This window comes from Ciconia boyciana, chromosome 2, assembly GCF_034638445.1.
Source record: "Ciconia boyciana chromosome 2, ASM3463844v1, whole genome shotgun sequence".
Lineage (NCBI taxonomy): Eukaryota > Metazoa > Chordata > Aves > Ciconiiformes > Ciconiidae > Ciconia > Ciconia boyciana.
Window position 1 is genome coordinate 113,648,613 of NC_132935.1, and position 19,823 is coordinate 113,668,435.

Sequence of the window (19,823 nt, forward strand, 5' to 3'; positions counted from 1 at the left end):
TCATGTCTTTTGTTAGAAGAATGGAGTGCAAATATGTGGTCTAAGATACTAAGACTGCTAATTTTTTTTTTTTTTTTTGCTTTTTAATCACCTCTTCAGCTGTTTTTCCCATTAACTTACTTCCTGCAATGAGCCACTGCAACCATGAAACCCGTTGATGCTTCTGAACAGTTGAAATCTTTAAGGGAGCGTAGCTGCTGCAGATCTCCTGATTTAGGTGCCGAAGGGGAGCTGTAAGGAGCCTCCTTGCCGTGTGATAGATGGGACAGGGATTTTTCCCGTCTTCCTAGTTACATCGTCTAACCAATTGCTAATGCGGAGAGGTCAAACTCAGCGGAGCCCATAAAAGCCCGGGATAAGTGATTAGCTTTCCAGGTTGCTGTGCTGTCGTCTTTTCCTCCTTGGACAACCTTGTGGGTGTGCCTCTTTGTATACATCTAAATAGTCCTTCTGCTCTGCATACCTGAACATGTCATGCCTGGACAGCCGTTGTCCCAAGTTTTAGTGAGGTTTGAGAGAACATTGAAGAGAGACCTGTCTGTCCATCAGGTAATACATCCAGATGCCATAATATCTTCAGGGTGATTACTAATGCTTCTCTCAGTGTGCCAGAGCAGTGCTGGCTTTCATGGGGCTCAGTGGAGGAAGTTCTGGTACCTCTCAGGACACTTTACGGCTGGGAGAAATCTCCAGTCCTCCCCCAGTGAGACTGATTGTCTCCTCTTCAAGGTTAGTGTGACTGGGAATGGGAGATGAGCAGGGGCTGGCCCCAAAATAGTCCTCTGAAAGCTCACTGGTTCCTTGTTCAAAAGCTTTGGTCAGATTTTAGCCATTGGTGCCATTTTGAAACTTGTGTGAGTGTTGATGAAGATTCAAATGGGCATTGCCCATCACTTGCCATCACCATGCATTTACAGCACGGTGGAGTTCAAGACTTGTAGCGGCTTCCTCTAGCTCCTCTGCTGTATCACAGCAAGTCCCTTTGGTCCTTCTTTTTTTTTTTTTTTTTGCTACTAATCTTAAAAATTTAGCTACAGCAGTTAGATCTGTAGTATAGATGCAGTTATACTTTCAATAAAGTATATTTCTATTCTGTTCAAGGAATGAATTTAAGCTAATATACATTTTGCAGGTATAAACTCTGTCCCCTTTGGTATACCTTCATTAGTTCGTAAAATCTAAGTGCAAACCGGGCCTAAGTAAACAGGAATATCTTATAAACTTGGATCCATTAATTTTTGTGAGATATGCAGGTGTTGATTAGCTCCCAAGATGCCCCTGGCATATGAGATGTATGCAAGATAATTCAAAACGTAATCATCCCTATGAAATCAGAAACCCTCTCTTTTTCCTTTATACACCTACATCCAGGTACAATAATTTGTTATTATAATGTATGTGTGGGGATTATGAGCAAAATTACTTTTTTTCCCTACCAATCAGTAAATTTTATTTCTACATTTACCACAGTTAATTAATAAATTCCATCAGTATTTGAAAATAATTACAAGATGGGCAAATACTATTTTCTATTAATGTTACTTCTGAAATATTATTTGTTTCAGTTATGAAGTCCAGTACTAGTAGGAAAGAATTTGTAAATAAACATTTGATGAAGAAAGAACTAATATGGGTAAAGAATGTTATTTAAAATAATCTTTTTACCACTACAGGTGAAGATATAGGTTTTACAGTCATTCTTTTAATAAGAAAATTTTTCACAAATTCTGTCATACTCAATTGCATTATAAACAATTAGGAAAAAATATGAGCAAAAATAAAAATTGTCCTTCATGAATGTCATCTCAGGTAAAAATCAAACAATTATCTGTAGGACCAAGTAACCAAACTTACTTTTGACCAAAGTTATTATTATGCTTAAAATGTAACCAAATTTCCAAACACATTCAGGACCGATAGAGGCAAATTGGTTGCCCGTGCTATTTTCAGTGCCCCACTCCCATCAAGTTCTCTGTCTACACCGTTTGGCACTCCTTAAAAATCTAGCCCTGTAGCCAGGTGAGACTCATTTTGGACATGGATGCACGTATGTATATGAAGCGGCCCTGGCCTTGGAGCCGTGGCACTGTGTTATGTAGGTGTTGACCCTAATGTAGAACGTGCTGCTTGTTAGCAAGGCTTATTATTGGGACTCAGCACCACACGCACACAGCTATCCTCCTGGCGGGTTAGGATTGCTTGGTACCCCATCAGCTGAAGTGTGGGCAGATGCATAGCTCTACATGTCTGCAAGCTCCCAAGTCACTGAGCTGTTCTTTGTTTTAATTTACAGGCAGCTGTGAATTTGGTTTTGGATCTAGATTGAAATAGCATCTTCCCGTATTTGCAGCTTTGTGTTTTGACATTGTCTCCAATTCTGACCATCAAAACTGTGCTAAAAGAAAATAATGCTCTGGCCATTTAGGGAGATCCTTTCCCCCCTCATGTCCCCCAAATGCTGACTCAACAACTGAGAAGCTGTTCACCTTCTTCCTAAACTCCCCCGTGCAAAATAGCAAAACATTCTGTTTTCATGAGGTCCAAATGTTTCATTTCAGCTTTATTGAAGAGTTGCATTTTGATAAGTCTGTTTGATTCCAACCACAAAGTAAACCATTTTGCAGAAGCATGACGCATAAGCAAACAGAAAAGTACAGGGTGTACGGTGCCTGCAGTTGGAGAGCACCCCCAAAGAGACTCGAGCGGCAGCAGTGACACAGCACTCTTCTTGGCTACGGTACAGTACAAAGAGAAGGATCACAATGCAGCTAGCTTCTTAGGTCTAATTAGCTGCACAGGGCCAAAGGAAAACCTGCGACATTCAGAACTGATAACTGGGGAAAAAGTAATCTGTATTCATGAGATGGAAGATGGGCAAAAGCCAGCTTCCATTTGTTCTCTAACATTGCCTGCATCGGTTGGAGTAGCGAAATATGGAGGTCTTCCACCCCAAGTGTTGGAGAAATACAGATTGAATATAGATGCAAAGGGAAAGGTCAGAACCTCTCTTTCTACGTGGTTGACATGCTGGCATATCAGTCCCGAGACAGAAAATGGTTTCGCTTGATAAAAAACTTGATATCTGTGCAAACCATTTCATAGCAGAGGCAAGTGAAATGGGATTTTTCTAACAGCTAAGAATTTTTTGCCTGCAAACGTGGGCTATATCCTGGAAACTGCAAAAATAAGTCATCTCCCAAGGTCTTAATATGAACAGCTCGGGTATTTCAGCAGCCACTTCCACAAGTGAGGTGCAAAGAGGTAAAGGAACCTCAGTGTCTGACACAAGAGTATGTTTTAAAGTAGCCAAATCTCTAAAACGAGTACAACGAGGAAGAAAATGACAGTCTGGCTACGTACTGATCACTGCAAAAAAAGCAACTCATTATTTCGGAGAGGCTATAGGCTATAGGGTCCCTATGCTATAGGCTATTATTTATCAGGACTCTGCAACATATTCTGAATATAACCTGCCCATCCTGGATGAGGCAGGTGAGACTGGAAGAAGAGACGAGCAACCACAACATTTGGTAGGAAACACCTGCTGGCCTATTATCCGCACATGAGATATCCTGGGAAAAGGGTGCGCAAAGCACGAATGTTGACAGGAGGTGAAAACATACGTGACAACTTAGAGGTATGTGACCAAGACAAGAGGGAATACCGCCGCTCAGCCAAAATTTGGAAAGCGTAAACTAAACCTGGATGACAGCAGAATGTAAATCACTGCATAGCAAATGAAGGACGTGAGGCACCATGAATGAAGTTAATGCCATAAACCAACCTCCTCTAAGAAACTGGAAGCCATGTGTCAGGTAGCTACTTACCGATTAATACTGGGTACCAAGATCAGCAGAAGTCACAGGGCCTCCATAACAGCCAGGATAGGGCAGCGATCTGGAACATGAAGGACGCTGTCGCCTTGGGAAAGAAACAAAATACTTTATGAAAACAAGGGAAGTCCCACCACAAGAAAGTGCTTAACAAGCAGCAGTTGGAACACCACTAGGGCAAGAAGCAGCTCCACAGTGAAAGGATTGAGAGCACAGATGTCAACACAGCAAAATAGTGTTCAGATGGAAAAACTGGATTATTGCTGTTGTCCCTGGGTATCCAGAGCTTAATCAGCACATATATAGCTGTGCTGCTACCACTGAAACAGATCACAGGCCCCCAGAGGACATTCCTGACAAACCTCTAGCGTCTGCATGGCCAAGACTTTATTGCAGCACTTTTAAGCTGTGAAGGTGCTTTTTGAAAGCACAGTGCAAGCCCAGAAGAAAAAATCCTTTAGGAGATTTTTCTTGACTGCAGTTGCGTTGGGCAGCATGTTGCAAAAGGGGAGGAAGAATAAAAGGAGCAGCCGTGTGTGCTGCAGCAGCACTTACCAGGAAAGAAACAGAAAGTGACGATGTAATCAGTCTTTTGGAAGAAGGGATCGTGTCAAGAGCATCTGTACAAGGATAAGTTCCTTTTGCTCCAGAGGAAAATGAAGCAAATTGTGGAAAGTGTGGCAAGCTGAGTCCAAAGAAGCTGTGGCCAGAGCCACAAAAAATATTCCCAGCAGACACCTTCATATAGCACTATCCAAAATATGGTTTGGGAACACATCCTCCCAGTTCAACATTTGTGCACTGATAGCCCCATGCTAATGCACAAAATACTGGGCTTGCTCCACGTGGCAGGGCTGTTGCTGCACGGAACCTTTGAGCATGCGTGTTGGACCTAGAAAAGTGAGGCAGCAGCTGGTCTCCTCTGAGACGGAGGAAAAACTATCTGATGGTGAGTGAAGACAATAGAATTTTTTTGAGGCTACTTCAAGAAAAGCAAGGTTAATAGATACTGTATTACCATGAAAGTAATCCAAGAAAGCAGAGAAGAAATTTTGCCTGAAGAATCTTGAAGATTTTGGAGAGTCGGTGTCTGATGCACAAACAACTAATGGTTTGCATGCCACGCCGTCCCAGGGGTGGCTAGCCCGGGTGACTGAAGAGGAGCCAGACCGTTTCCTCAGACAGCTGAGTGACTTCAACATACCTGATGAGGTTTTCCCCTGACACCAGCTATGAAGGTGTTGCCCATTTCATGGCCCAGTGCTGAAAAGCTCAGCAAATTAATACAACTTCCTGGCTGGAGGAAGGAGGAGGAAATCCTCCTATGACTAAACACCGTAAGGTGGAAGAAAACCTCCTTTTTAACAGAGGAAAACCCTATTGGACAGTATTAAGCTAATGTGGTAGTCACCCAGGTGAAATGCAAAACATTCAGCTAGAAAAAGTAGTTATTGAAGTGAAGCTGCAGGCTCCAGGGAATTGCTAATATTAGTGCAACTGTTTCTGATAATGAAAACTCAGGCTGCAATGCAGAAACTGTGAGTGAGGTTGTTGCAGCAATCACAAAAGCCCATCAAGAAGAGCAAAGGGAGAACACAATTATAACCCCTGTAATCATGACCGGTCGATGACACTGCCAGTGTGTATTCAGCCACCGAGCTTTCTGTAACTGCCAAAATATAGCGTCATCTTTCAAGGTATCGTCTATAGTCAATTAGGAGAGAGAGAAACTTTTCTAGAGGGCAGTCCTGAGCACTTACGTTAGGGTCCTGGACTATGTCTTTCTCTGATAGTGCCTGTTTCCCATTGCTGACCATGGAGAGACCTGGGGAGTTCAGCTCTGTGGTGGGTTGTCTGTAGGAAGCTGCCTAGTGGTAGATGTTGCAATGACTCTTCTTACCATGTCTTTGCATTCAGAAGGCAATACTTGCTCCAGATGCTGGAGGAGTTTCCAGCTCAAACTGAAGTAACAACGTCGCCAAACTTCTTTGACTTTTTGATGGGGAATGCTTCATGTCTATGCCCAGTGAGACAGCTGATGTCCTGTTAACAGAGGGACAGGCTCTTTGGGTGTGGGTGCTCAGCTGGGTTGCAGAGAGCAAGGGGTCTGCTTGTGAAAAACCTTATTAAATGAGCCTGTCTCGTTTTCTTCTGTCTTGTGTAAGATCTTCATGGCTGGGAATAGCCTGAACCCAGGCAATGTCAGTGAGACAAAAGGGGCAAAGCTGAAATGATGGCCACTCTGCAGTATTCTGCAGAAAACCCCGTTATCGTGAAGCCAAGACAGTGCTCTGCAGGTCCTGGCAGCTCTCTCGGCCTGAGCACTTCTAAAGAGATTCATCAAAATGTCTTACTTACGCAAGCAGGTGTCTTCCTTACCCCAGGGAGAAGCTTTTCAGTGGCAAGCCTTGTGGAGGGGTCAAGTGAAAGCTAATTAAAGATTAAGACTACAGGGTTCAGCCCTCAACCGGAGGAAAGGCTGCACAGAGTTCCCCAGCAACAACAGCCTTAACTAGGGGACTTCCAGTGAAGGGGAAACCCCGAGAAATTTCCTTTCAACCACAGCACCAAACACCACTGTGGTTCATGAGAGAAGGAAGGCATCTGAATGCAAAGACAGGCTCACAGAGAAGAGCACAAGTAGTCAAGGCTCATGCGTTTGGTGCAGGTCTTACACAACCAACTTCTGCCTCTTGTTCTCTGATAATGAGGTCTCGTTCCCATGCATATGCAGTATAGCCTTGAGGTTTCCCTCCTGATCCATCATCTACCAATGAGATGTGGTATATGGAGTCGCTGTGGGAATGAGAGACCATGGCAAAATAGGGGGACTGGGGTGTCATTTCAAGGAGCGCAGGCTGGAAGTACACTTTCTCTCTGGGCTGCTCCAGCACATCTTAACACACCTGCCATGGCTGAGCATGCTGAAGCTGCATCTCCCATGCATGGGTGGCATGTGCAGGGGATAAAAAGCTTCAGGAGTCCAGAAATACTGGTAGTGGCACAAAGAGGCTTTCTAACACAAGGTTTGCAACTTCATCCAAATTGTACTGTGAGTTTGGCAAAAAGGGTTTCAGAGAACCATCTGGTGTGGTTTGGCATCCTGTGGGACCTGAGTTCCTAGTTAGTGGAAGATCTGGCCAAACAACATGATAATTATGGCTACCACTGGCTTTAAAGATCTTCTTTTGTGGTTGCTTCAACACAGATGTTTAGATCGGAATGAGAATGGAGGTTGAAGCGTCTTCTCCTTTTTGATGATGACTGTGTGTGGGGAAAGCTTTGTGATTGTTTAGATGGGAAGATATATGCAACATGAATCTCCATACAGCATTTTTGATGGTTAAGCATTTGACTTTCAGCCTCCAGAATCTGCTACTCTGGCCTCTCTCACAGGAGTCAAGAGATATCAGGCCAAGTATGGTTGAACATGTATTTTCCTTCCTGCTTCATGCAAATTGTTACCTATATTACACATGATTAAAGCAACAGTTAGAGAGAGTGCAGCATTACAAATGGTGCTGTAGGTCTTTATACAAATATCTAACTTCAATGATGACAGAAAGCAAGAGTTTGAAAGATGTACAGTACATCTTTTCCTCATGTCTCTTTCTTCTAGGAGAGAAGAAGAGAGGTGCTGAGGAACCATTATATCCCACTGGTAAAATAAATTAACAAGTCTTCTGTTACTCTGCCTCCTATGTGTACCCTTGTAGTGTCTGCAAATATTCACGGTTAACAATTATTGTGCTGTGAAAGAAAAATAATTTACTTTAAAATAGCACAATTTGGAACGTAGTGCAGCTACCCTACCTGAACGTTGTGTTAGGAGGATGAACTAAGCTTCACAGACACCTCACACCATCCAAATTACGGCAGGAGTTCTGCCTGCAGTTCTGTTGCTGAAGTTTGCTATTCACATCGTAATCTCTACAGTCAAAACTAGGGAACTGTTTTGTAAAAGCTTGATTTGACCTAAAACTTGACAAACCAAGTCTCAGTATGATAGCAAGAGCTAGATGGGATAAGGATATTTTTTTAAAGAGGATGATATATGTCAGAATGGCAATAGCATTTGATTCTCTAGCTCCCATCCTCCCATGCTGGGATATGATGGTGGTATGAGGTGTGAGGGTAGGAGAAGCCCACACTGCTGGTCACTGACCCTACAAGGCCTTAAATAATTTAATTTTAAATGCTACTTTATAAAATATTTGTTTGCAAATTCATTTTAGGAAATTTCCTTTCTATCCTGGCTCCAGTTCTTCACTGCAGCCCGTTCTTCACTACCATTCTTTCATTTGTGTGTAATAATCTTTTTTTTTAAAGGAAATTGAAAAAAACATGGTCTTGAATATAAACACACAAACATTGTCACAACAGAGAGGCTGTAATCTTTGACAGGGAAGCAGTGGGAATGGGAGCTTCTGGGGAGGGTGCAGGAAACCTCTTATTGAGCCAGGTCTGATAGAGAAGGATTCATAGCATGGACCTGCACTTTCAAAATCCCAAGTGCAACTTTCAAGACTGGCAGGAACATAGGAGCCTAAGGCCCACTGACTTTCAAGAAGGGAGAGGATTTTTTAATGAGACTTGTATTATTTTTTTCACTATCTAGGTAGAAAATGACGCAAGAAGATCCCTCATCAGATTTTAAAAAATGTCTTGGGAGTCTTTTAAGGTGAACTGTTATGGCCTAAATACTAGAAAAGGATAAGCAATCCAGATCATTTGCTGTTTGAAGTTGCCAGATCTGAGCTCTGTATACAGTCATTTGAGAGCAGGAGCAACCATGCCTAAGCTGGCCATCCGGAGAGGGTGGTCAGAATATGACCCTCTGCAATTAGCTGTGTTTCAAATCAATAAGTCAAGAAATAAGGTGATTTTGGAAAGCTCCATGAGATCTGCCAAATCATGCCAGAGTCACTTTTTCAATCACTGAGGTATTTTGGGAAAGTTACTGCTAGTGCCTGGACCAAAGAACAGATGAGGAATGACCAGAAGAGGCAGGAGAACAACACACAAATGGGGACATAGGTGATCAACAGGTGATGATTAAAGGGAAAAAGGAAGAGAAAGTCTTCCTCAGAACTTATCCCGATCACATGGCTATTTTCTTGTAGATATTTGTGGTCAACTCAGGTCTTCCAGAGTTATCTGAACACATTGAGAGTCTTAATTCAAGGGGCAATCTAGAAGAAGTGTTCCACGCAGTATATAGTATAGAAGAATTGTCAGAAGAGTCTGTTGGGCAGTAAATAAAAAGCTGTCTATTTAATATATATTGAAAGTGAATATCTCGGAGCATATCTGGTGGCTTTCTCTTAGTTTAGTGGCATTAGTAAATGACATCTTCCCTTGAATGATGATCGTGATTACCTTGTGAATATTTTTTCCTCTAGAAAACAGATGGCACATATTGCACTTGTGAATATGTTCTTGCTACAGCCATTTCTGATGGCAGGGTACAAGAGAACTACAAAATCATTCTAGTGAGTATTAATTTAAATTTATACAACTATGCATATGCAAAATATCTTCATTGTATAGCTAAAGGTACAGTGAGGAAGGCTTGACATTCCTATGGATACTAACTACTTATTTCAACATATTCACAGAATGTGAGTCTTGAATTTATAAATATAAATATAAGCTCCAGAAACTTAAGCTTCATAATTAGGTTTATTTAGACAGGAAGAAGAAATCTGAATATTGTCCAGAAAATCGTTCTTCTTCTGGATGGCATGAGATCCTCCACTGTAATCAGACTAGTCATGTCTACTGTAGAAGTAGCTGTTTCCCCTCACGCTTTCAGTCAATCACATTTACGTTTTCATGCAAGTTCTGTTCCTATAGACACGTTTATAATACCTATCTGAAAAGTGTCTAGAAGAGCCTTCTTATAACTACTAGAGACTCTGTCTTTATGTATGCCTCCACAAAGAAACTGTCTTGCACATGCAGTTGGACCAGACCTACTGTGTAGACAGTGTAGGAAGTCCAGACTTGCTCACCACTCAAGCTGTGACACCTTTATAAATTGGGCTCATTCCTTAATACAGTAGTGTGGCTGTGAGAGGCTTTCTGTTAGGGCATATGGATGGCTTACATGCCTGATCATGCCTAATGACAGTGTCAGTCATGTTCTGAACCATAAAGGGATATATTATGTACCACATATGACATGAATAGAACAGAAGAGTCTGGGGTCTAAGTTGCTAACAGCATTCTTACTATGAAGTTGGCTTTAAAATTTATTTACAAATCTAGTCCATTTTATTTATGGTCTTGCTTCTGAGCCTAATGTAATCATTTAAATCCCGAAACTGAGCTTTCAGAGACAATCAAATATTGTGAAACTTGCTGAAACCATGAGCTCTGGCAACACCACCTTTAAGCTGGGTCTGCAGTTTTATGTTAATACACCTACAATGTTTTTATACACTGTTATTTAGAAAACCTACCATCAAAAAGGTATATACTGAAATTTTACCTGTTTTCTACTTTATTTTACATTTGACTTTAAAAGGATACAGTGTAATAAATGTTATCTGAAAGCCAGGGTCTGAATTCCTGGCTCATACTGAAGAACACCTTGCTCCACCAGTAATTCCAGAAGAGTCAGGCTTTAGGTGGAAAAAGCCACTAAATCAGTGTGAGGGAACGAAAATTAATTGTCTACCAGGTTAATGTACTCCAGAACGTGAAGACCAGTTCATGTTGCCAAAACTAAATGGTTTAATTTTTCAGTTTCTTGGCAGAGATTTGGTGATTTCCCCTATGCCTAAAGCATGACTTTGAGGCCTAAAGGATTTGAGTAGATGATCCAATAGCATCAATGTTGATGATGCGTGAGAGGATCCTAAATTGGTAAGGAAATAAAGACTGCTTGTGTAGGCTTTTTCTAGTGCTAACTCCTGTGGTACCAGGATAATTTTATTCAAGTATCACAGTATGAGAAAAAAATCTGCCCTGGTAATTGAAACTTTACATCAGGCAATCATTCATTTTAATATGTCAAATGTACACATTACAAGAAACTGTTGAAAAACCCAGACTGGAAAACCCCAGGCCAAACCACATACCTCAAGATTGAAACCAATTTAAATTCCAAGAATAAGTAGCTGACAAAGATAATTTTCATAGATTAACATTTTTCACCTGGGTTTTATATATCTGGAAGAAATATACACTGCATTGGTTATGCATTGATCAAACTTTTATTGTGCCAGCTGTACTTCATAGACCTGAAAAAGTGATTCAAGCAAAACAAAAGAGAACATAAAAGCACAACTATAATGGTTTTAAATCCCAAAGAGGCAATTACAAGTTTGATTCCAGTGATGCAGCTGGACTACATTGGAAAACTAAACACTTTACACATATTAAGTAGATATGAAGGCTAGGACTAGGACTGTAAATAATAAATCCATCCTGCAGTTTTATTTGTAAAGTACAGCCCTTTTAATAAGTTGGGAAAATACAGCAATAAAATTCACACTAATTCATGTGTAAAAGGTAGTTTAACAGAGCCAAGATGTGTTAAAACAGATTTTTAAAAAAAAAAAAAGTAAGTTGTACAATAACTAATCATTTAAATAAAACAACTGGAAAGTGGACTAAAATAATGTTGAAGTAGGAATGAATTACAATTCTTTAGCCTCTGTGAGTGCGTTAGGGTATAATATAGTGTTTTATATTCAGAATATTTCTTGGCCTGTTTTAATAAGGAAAAGCCTGGTAATTGCAGTACATAATATTAATCTTTGCTCTGGGGGCTAAGGAGAAGAGTAAAGGGCAGGGCAGTGCAGCACCTAACAAACCACCCAAACAATGGCGTGAACTTTAAAAACCTAGCGATGCAGATGGCGACTGGCTGGTGAGAGCAGAGGGGAAGGAGACACGCAGCTGCCTCTGCATGCTCTGTTCCCAAAAGCAGCCTTTGCATTCAGGGTATGTGCACGGGGTCTTTGCCTTCAGGTCAACCACGCCACCTAAATGTGACATGCCAAGTATAAACTAGTTCTGCAGGCTGCTTCAGAAGGCACTCGAGAGACATTTCTGGAGGGCAACTCATCCTGTGGGAAACTGCTTCAGGCTGAGATGGATCATCACTCTCTGCTGAGTACTGAGAGACCCTACATGGGTGGTTTCAACTGGATATCTCCAGTTTAGATGGTTAAAGTTGGGTGAAATGAGTCCTTCCTTCAATAGGTATTATAAGACTGATCCATCTTTTGTCTGCTTCTTCATGTGTGCTGGGTGTACAGCTGGACAGAGCAAGCCGAGACCATTCCCGGGCTGTCTGGAGAAGTTTTGCAATGTCTGGAGTAAGGTCTTCCTTGTAGTTCTCTCTGGATGGAGCAGGGTGTAAGGGTAACCTCATTTTCTAAAGGCCAGAATCAAACACCAGAGTTTCAGCAAAAAAACCCCAACATAATTATACAGCTATATTCCAACATTTTGGCTCTCAAAATTAAAGCAAAACTAAAAAAAAAAACTACTGAAGCACCAAATGAAAGGCAACAGAAGGGTAAAAATTAGCAGATCACAAGAAAAAGAAATAGGACACAAAATAAGTCTGTCATTTTAATTTTAATTCTTTGTTTTCTCTTTTGGAAAATGTAGGTTCATTGAAACAACAATAAAACCTGCTTGTTAGAAATGATCAGGTTTGATTGTTCTGATCTAATCTGATCCAATCTGAAATATTTCTGGGGGAAAAAATGTTTTCTTGAAATATTTCCTTTTGATATTTTCAAGAAGGAGAGTTTATTATTTCATAATTAAAACCAATGCTTTCATCACAGTATTTTAGTTAATTTATAGTCTAAAGTGTTAAAAAATAACAAAAAATTAAAAAGATAAGAATATTATTTACATAAAATATTTTAACAATTTAATCTTAGGGATTTCTATTCATTTGTCTTCTTGAACAGCATTATTTTTCAGGTTTTTGGCTTTTTACCAAAATTCTGAAATTTCTCATATGATGGAAAAACATTTGTGGCTTAGCTTAATGGTTAAAATCTAGAAAGGTCTGTGGCTCAAAGAATAGTCGATGTTGCACTGTCAAATTTTGGGTGAACTTCAGTGAACCGTGGGTTGATGCTGCTTTCCATACCATGCTGCTGGTAGCTTTGCTGCTTCTCTTCACCAGGGACAGGTCTAGGAGAACAATGTTAAATATGCCCTAACATTTATAAAGCCACCTTTCCTGAGGAGTATGATTCAGCCTGGTGTTTGACACCATTTGGCCTTAACGTTTGAGGACACCCAGAGGACACGGATGTCCATGCGGTGGAGGTGTGTAAACTGGCAGCCATTGGGAGAGTTTGTTTCTTGCTTTATAAATACATGCTTAGTTTGTCTGAAGCTGCTTCTGAATGTATTTAAAGTTTGTGACTAACACTTCTGCCGACAGCGAGGGAGAAATCGGGCAAGAAGCTACAGTCAAGTACCGCAGAAATGACGGCAAGCATGGGCTGAGATGTTACAAACATAACTAGTGCCACCTATAGGTAGAAGAAAAGTAACCGGTGGAGCTGTGGTCTGCTTTGCTGATGAGGAGCACCGGAATAGCTTCTAGATTTTGGCGGCAGGGGTGGTTGTTTGTACTATTTGCAAGGTTTGTAAATGGGTTGTATTTCTTTATCCTTTCCGGGTTTTTCTAGTATGAACATACTATTGCTCTAGCTGGTGACTTGAAGCTGCGGAAGTAAATCGGGGAATGTATGTGATTGAAAGGGAAGTAGTATACAAAATGGTTTCCTTCAGGGGAAAAAAAAAGAACAACCTATTATTCACATTTTTACACTGTAGCTAAAGGAAACTACGAACATCCTGAGATGAGGGGCATGCACTTAGGTTTAGTTACTCCTTTGCAGGAGGACCAGAATAGAGCTGAGAGAACAAGCTGAACTAGAGTTGACTAAGAAGGAAAAACAAAACCATCCTTGAAACCAGACTAGGGGCACAGTGAATTTTTAAGAAAAGTTGCAAGGGCTCTTCTCTAGCTTTGCAGTCCTATTAAGATTGTTATTACTATTAAAAAAAATTAAAAGTATTTCAGACCATATAAAATACTGGTATAACACTCTCTTTTGCAAGTAGGTAGGAATAGTTTAAGGAACCCCATATGCTTGACATCGAACCCTGGGCGCTATTCCCACTTCCAAACTTTATCCGTTTCTGTAGATTTTAAATCACATGGTCTTATCCTCTTTTCTGTGAAAGATCTAGGGGATCAACCAGGATAACATGAAACTCAGATCATGATAAGAGTTGGTAGAGAGGTTTCTTGCTCCCACTTCATGGGACCCTATGAAGATTTGAGGCCAAACATGTTGGCAGTTGCAGAACCAGGTCCTAGTTTCCTAGTCAGGAGAAATACTGAAATTGTTGATCTCTGAATGTTCCCACAGGTTACATGTGGATTTAGGCAAGCTCATTGCCACTAAAAATGAGAACAAAAGTGATGCCAGATGTAAAATTAAATTGACTTTATGTGTGGGAATCTCATTCAATAAAGAAAACATATAGAAAAATATTAATTTCACCTCATTTTTCAGTTATATTTATTATAATATAATTGCTTAAAAATTTTGAATGGAAATGTGAGTCTGAAGTTGACTTTGTCCTATGTTGCTTTGTTAGCAGCTTCCAGCAGGGTTTTAAAAATTGTTTTGCAATGTTTTTTTTCCAGCTTAACTCAGGTGTGTTGTCATTTTTCTTTACTGTTTCCTTCTGTCCCTGTGTGAGGAATGCGACATACCTCCCACAAGATTTTGTGTTGCCTTTCCTTGCTTCCTAGTGCTCATCCTTGGTGTGTGCCATGGCACTATTTTTTGGTCTCTTTTATACTCTATGTTCCACTTCCATTTGTTGATGTGTACATACCACGCTTTGTACTATGCCTTGTATTACTAGGGCTAAAGATAAAAAGATTTTACTTTTCTAAATCTCAGGACATCCTCCCTATCTGATGCTTTGTGTGTTGTTGCTTTTTATTATAAGCCTGAAGTGTATTATTACCTGCAAGGTAAGCCAGAGAAGAAACCAGCATGGCAGGCCTTTTGTGAAGCTTCAAGCTTCCAGTCTCTTCTCTGATCATCTTCTCTCCACTCTTATCTCCAGCTGATGAAACTTTGAACATGGTTTTCCCTTTTTTCTATGTAATTTAAAAACAAATAGGGCTACTGTTTTGTTGGTGAGGATAAGTAGATGTCTTCTAGCTTGCCAAATAAGAAAGAGTGATCCTCATATCTGCAGCAAGCACAAGTGATAGTTTTAGTAGAGTTGCTGTTAAATATCACTGTCTGGATTTAAATGTTTGGACAAAGATTAGCTGCTAGTACAAAATAAATAGCATGAATGTTTAATCAAGATCTATCATTCCTCCTGGTCAGATACTGCCTTTTTTGTTTAAAAGCCCGGTATAATGGAGACACAATGCCTACTGAGAAGTCCTATGACTCTGTTAGTAATTGGGTAGTTTTAAGCAAAATCCAATTCATACCTTGGTGCACAATCAGGAGTGAAAGAAAAGAGAGTTTAATCTATGGATAGATAGGTAGATGTGTACTTTAGAGCCCCTTAAAAATTATGTCTTTAAAGTTGGGGTCACGACTTTCAAAAATACAGACGTTTAGTCGCTAGAGGGAGACATGATCTCGTATAACCTAGAGCATGTCTACCACCACGAAGAGATCAGCGATAAAAATTCCCATTGCGGGGAGGCAGATGTCAACCAGGCTGGAGTGCTACTGCCCAAGTGAAAGGCTGCTGATTTGTTAAGCATCTGGGGTCCGTGGGGATTGGAGAGAGTGAAAGAAGCCTTCCTGGACCTGCCTGATCCTCCAGGATAGCATCAGCAATGCCTTTCTGTAAAACACATCTGATCTGGGTTCCAGTGAGAAGATCACCTTTAAATGAAATGAGCAGAAAAGGCTTTAACCATGTCTTCAGCCAGTGCAGGCCTATGCCACGTTGCTCGTCTTTCTCAATAAACCTGCTGGGAAAGACACCGTTTCTCACCCCAGAGCAACATGGCTTGGTGGAGAAGTGGAAGGTCAATGCAGAAAGCCCTGTCTCTCTTCAGGAGCTTTTCTACTGTCAGAAGTGGACTGGCACACATTATCGGCTCCTGCCGCATGCTGCCCAATAACTGTCTATTCCCCCACTGCTGCCTTTCGGCTGAGCAAAGACATTGCTCGGGGGAAGCCAGCGAGGGAAGGAGGTGCAGAGAAGGCTCCTGGACTATTTGTTGGCACGGGTGGGAGAAGACCTGTTTTTCTCTTGGTGCAAGACCCTGTAGGAGACAATCTGTGCAACCATTTGTCTGGAGAGAGCGGTATGCAAGGCTGGATTGACAGGGTCTCACCCCAGTGATTTGCTTTAAAATGAAAGCTTAGGTGCAAACATTAGAGGCAGATTTTGTGCCCACTGGAAAGTGCTTTGATCAAAGCACCAAGCCCAGTGCGAAGTCTGCACAAGTGTTATTATTCATCCAAAAAACAAACAGAGCAAGCCAAAGGCCCTGTCCACACTGGGATCAGGATTGGGCTAGCACAAACCATGTTGCTGCTGATAAAACCACAGGGAAACATCTCTACATCTGGAGCTTCTGTTCAGTGTTAATCCATACTGGGATGCTGTTTAATAATGTATTTAACTAGAGTACTGCAAATGTGTGGTAAATGACATTTTTTACCATTACATTAATAATAGGTGTTATTTATCCTTTATTGCCCAGAAACATTTTAGGGACCGCTGTTAATATTTCCTCAAAATAAATGTTTATGGAATCATTAACTCTGGTTTTATTTGCCATATTTCTCACAAAGCTTCTGAGTCATGCCTTCAAGTCTGCTAGGATTTGTGATCCTATTTTCTGTTTGCTTTGTACATTTTGTCTGTCTGTGTAATTTGAAGAGAGAATTGTAGTCTGTAAGATGGAGGCAAGTATTCTTTATTTTAATTAAAATGCTAACATAAGAAATTATCTTATTGAGTGATTGTGTTGTAACACAGCCACTTGCTCTGCCATACAGTAGTTAAGTGTGATTTGATGCTTCCTCTAGAATGCTTCCTATTCTCCAGGGCTTATACTGTAGCCAAAAAAATTCCCTTTAAGCTGAAACTTGGCACGCAAAATCTCAGCTAAACTTCAGTGCCGCCTGAAACTTAAAACACAAAACTTTGTTTTCCCATGTTCAAGTTGCTTTGGGACACTACACCTGGTGGTTCCTTGTCTCATTTCTTTGTGGAGTGATTGAAGAGCTCAATGTCTTTCTAATATTAAAAATGAAATGTTGCTGGCATTAGTTTGTAATGGGAATTCATTACTGCTGACGGCGGAAAAAGCCTGTATCATAGGCCAGATGAGTTCTGGACAGACATACATGTATCGCTGCACATGAAGAAAAAATTAATTCTTTTATTGGCAGGTTTTGCCTGTGTTGCACTTCCTAAATGGAAGTCTCTTACCACTTGTGGAGGGGCCATGACACAGCTTCCATGGCTGATCCTTGTAGGAGACAGGGGTGTCAGCTAGCTGGACATTTGGTCTGATCCAAGCGTGAACCGTTGTCTCTTTTCAACAGCACAGTGAACAGGGGTATTGAAGAGTCTTGATACAGTGCAAACAGTGTGGGTCTAGACTCTGCTGTAGACCTTAACGAATATTTTGTCTACGGTTATTCGCATGTAAATGGTTTCTGAAGCAAGCCAGGTGTGTTGCTGAGCACATTGCCTGTTCCCATGCCGCTGACTGCAGAAAACTGGTCATAATAATCTGATTGGCCAGTTAGATTTGGGTAGTTTTTTAATCTTTTGATGAACAATGTAGGCGTACACATGGGAAAAGAGAGTCAAGCCTACTGTAACCTGAGGATACATAAAGATTGAGTCTAGCGCACCTTGCACACGTAGGACCAACAAGTACCTGTGCAGCAAGGTTACAAAGTTGGACTATTTGTATCTACCTAGCCTTCTTTTTCAGTAAATTGTATACCTGATTGATTTCAAGCCATTTTTGCAGTATGCTTTTCCAAGATGTTTACCATAAATTTAGTAGTTTCAGATGACTGGGAAGTGTTTTCTAATAAAATTTTTCTCCTGATTTTATTTATATTCACCCTTTGAAATGTCTTTGCCGGTAAAAAATGAAAGATATGGTGTTTATTTGACAAAAATGTCTATGTCTATGAGATGCCTATGCAAAAAATTCCCTTTGATGGAAATAAGGAAAAATTTTGGTTATTTTAGTATAGGAGAAAAGGAGCACTCAAAGTTTTTGCAGTTGGAGAAGTACTGACTGGCATTTGGGAACAGGGAAATAAACTCCTGGGTAGAAGAATTTGAAGTCATTTAAGCCAGTCAAGAGTCATAAGGAAATTCAGAAGGTCACCACAGGACCTAACACAATGGCAGAGGAAACTGAAAGTTGATAAATGCAAGTAATTTATCTTGGGACAAGGAAGGGAGTATTTGAAATAGCCCATTCATTTTTGTGGTTACAAGTTAACTTCAATACTGATACCACTCAACACAGGTCAGTCAGAACTAGTCAGTCTGTAATAGTAGCTCAAAAATAGACAAAATGTTAGCACCTGTAAAAGTTGGACTATAAAACTATGTCAATCAGTTACAGCTACAGAACAGTGTGAACCTGATAATGTCACTATGATCAGCGGTGTGTCGTCACCTGCAACATAGGATCAGAGAAGGGCCAATACAGAAGCTGCAGAGCTATTTTTCTCTTCCTTTTTTTTTTTTCCAGACAACTCTTGTGTTACATTCATAAGAGTCCAGTGCTTGTATGTCAGTACAGCTTAGGAAACCTGCTTTTGGCAGCAGAGACTCAGAAACTGATGAGGATTTTCCTGGTCTACCATTTCCATGCCTGTGGGGGTACAAAGTTGTATAAATCCAGAAGAAAGCCTGAATTACTGTTTCCTACCTTTCCATGGGTCACTCGTTCCTCTATTCTGAGACACCAAGCCTCCAGTGACTGGAAGGAAGTCCATTTCCATGCCATGTCATTGATCCTACAAGAAGTGGAGTGTTTTCCTGCCCTCTCCAGCAAAGCACCTACTTACCTGCTCGGCTTTGAGCACATCAGTCACTTGGGCGTTCTTGCAGGAACTCACATACATGATAATCCTGGGCAGGAGCTGGGCAAGCAGAAACTCGTAGCACCTCGTGCTGGTGTGGGAACGGTCTGTCAGAGGACAATGGGGTGCACTAGCAGGCAAGGGATTTCACTGTGTTTCCGTGGAAGAAGAATGGCTGCTAAAAAATGAAGCAATGGGGCCTGACTCTGCTCTCAGAGTTTATGGGAATCACTGGCCTGAAAGACATGGAGTGACATTTATGCAAAGTGGCTTAAGAGGAATGAAACCCCAGATTGCAGCCTTTACAGGGTTAGTCTTTTCATATTTCTGAGAGCAGAATCGGTGAACAAGGTGAGTTAATAGTACATAAGTAAAATTGAAGCCTACAGCAATTAGATTAAAAGCTAAAAAGATTTGGAATGGTAAAACTGAATACATTTTAATTGAACATAATTCTATTGAAGACTATTAAATTACCACAGTGGAATAGAAGCACAAAAAGACCATGACAATGAGTTCCTGAATGAAAATTTTAAATGGATAAACTGAAAAATTACAGGTACCCCGGTGTATGACATGCAGAGTGCTCATGATATGAGAACATGAATTATTTATATCTTCTTTAAATGTAGAATGTAAATTTGTTTTGAATTAATTTCTATCGGGAAATCATTACACAGTAAACATAACTGTCTCTTAGGGCGATGTTTTTTCCTTCTAATTATTATGATTATTATTTTGTCATATTGTTGTTTGGAGAGGGGAAGAAAAAATGGCAAATTTTATGGTAGTAAGTCATTTAAGTAATGGTTATATTGAAAAAATGCAGTGCTTTACTTTGGGGTGACATATACTGTAAGCTAGACAGCTGTTA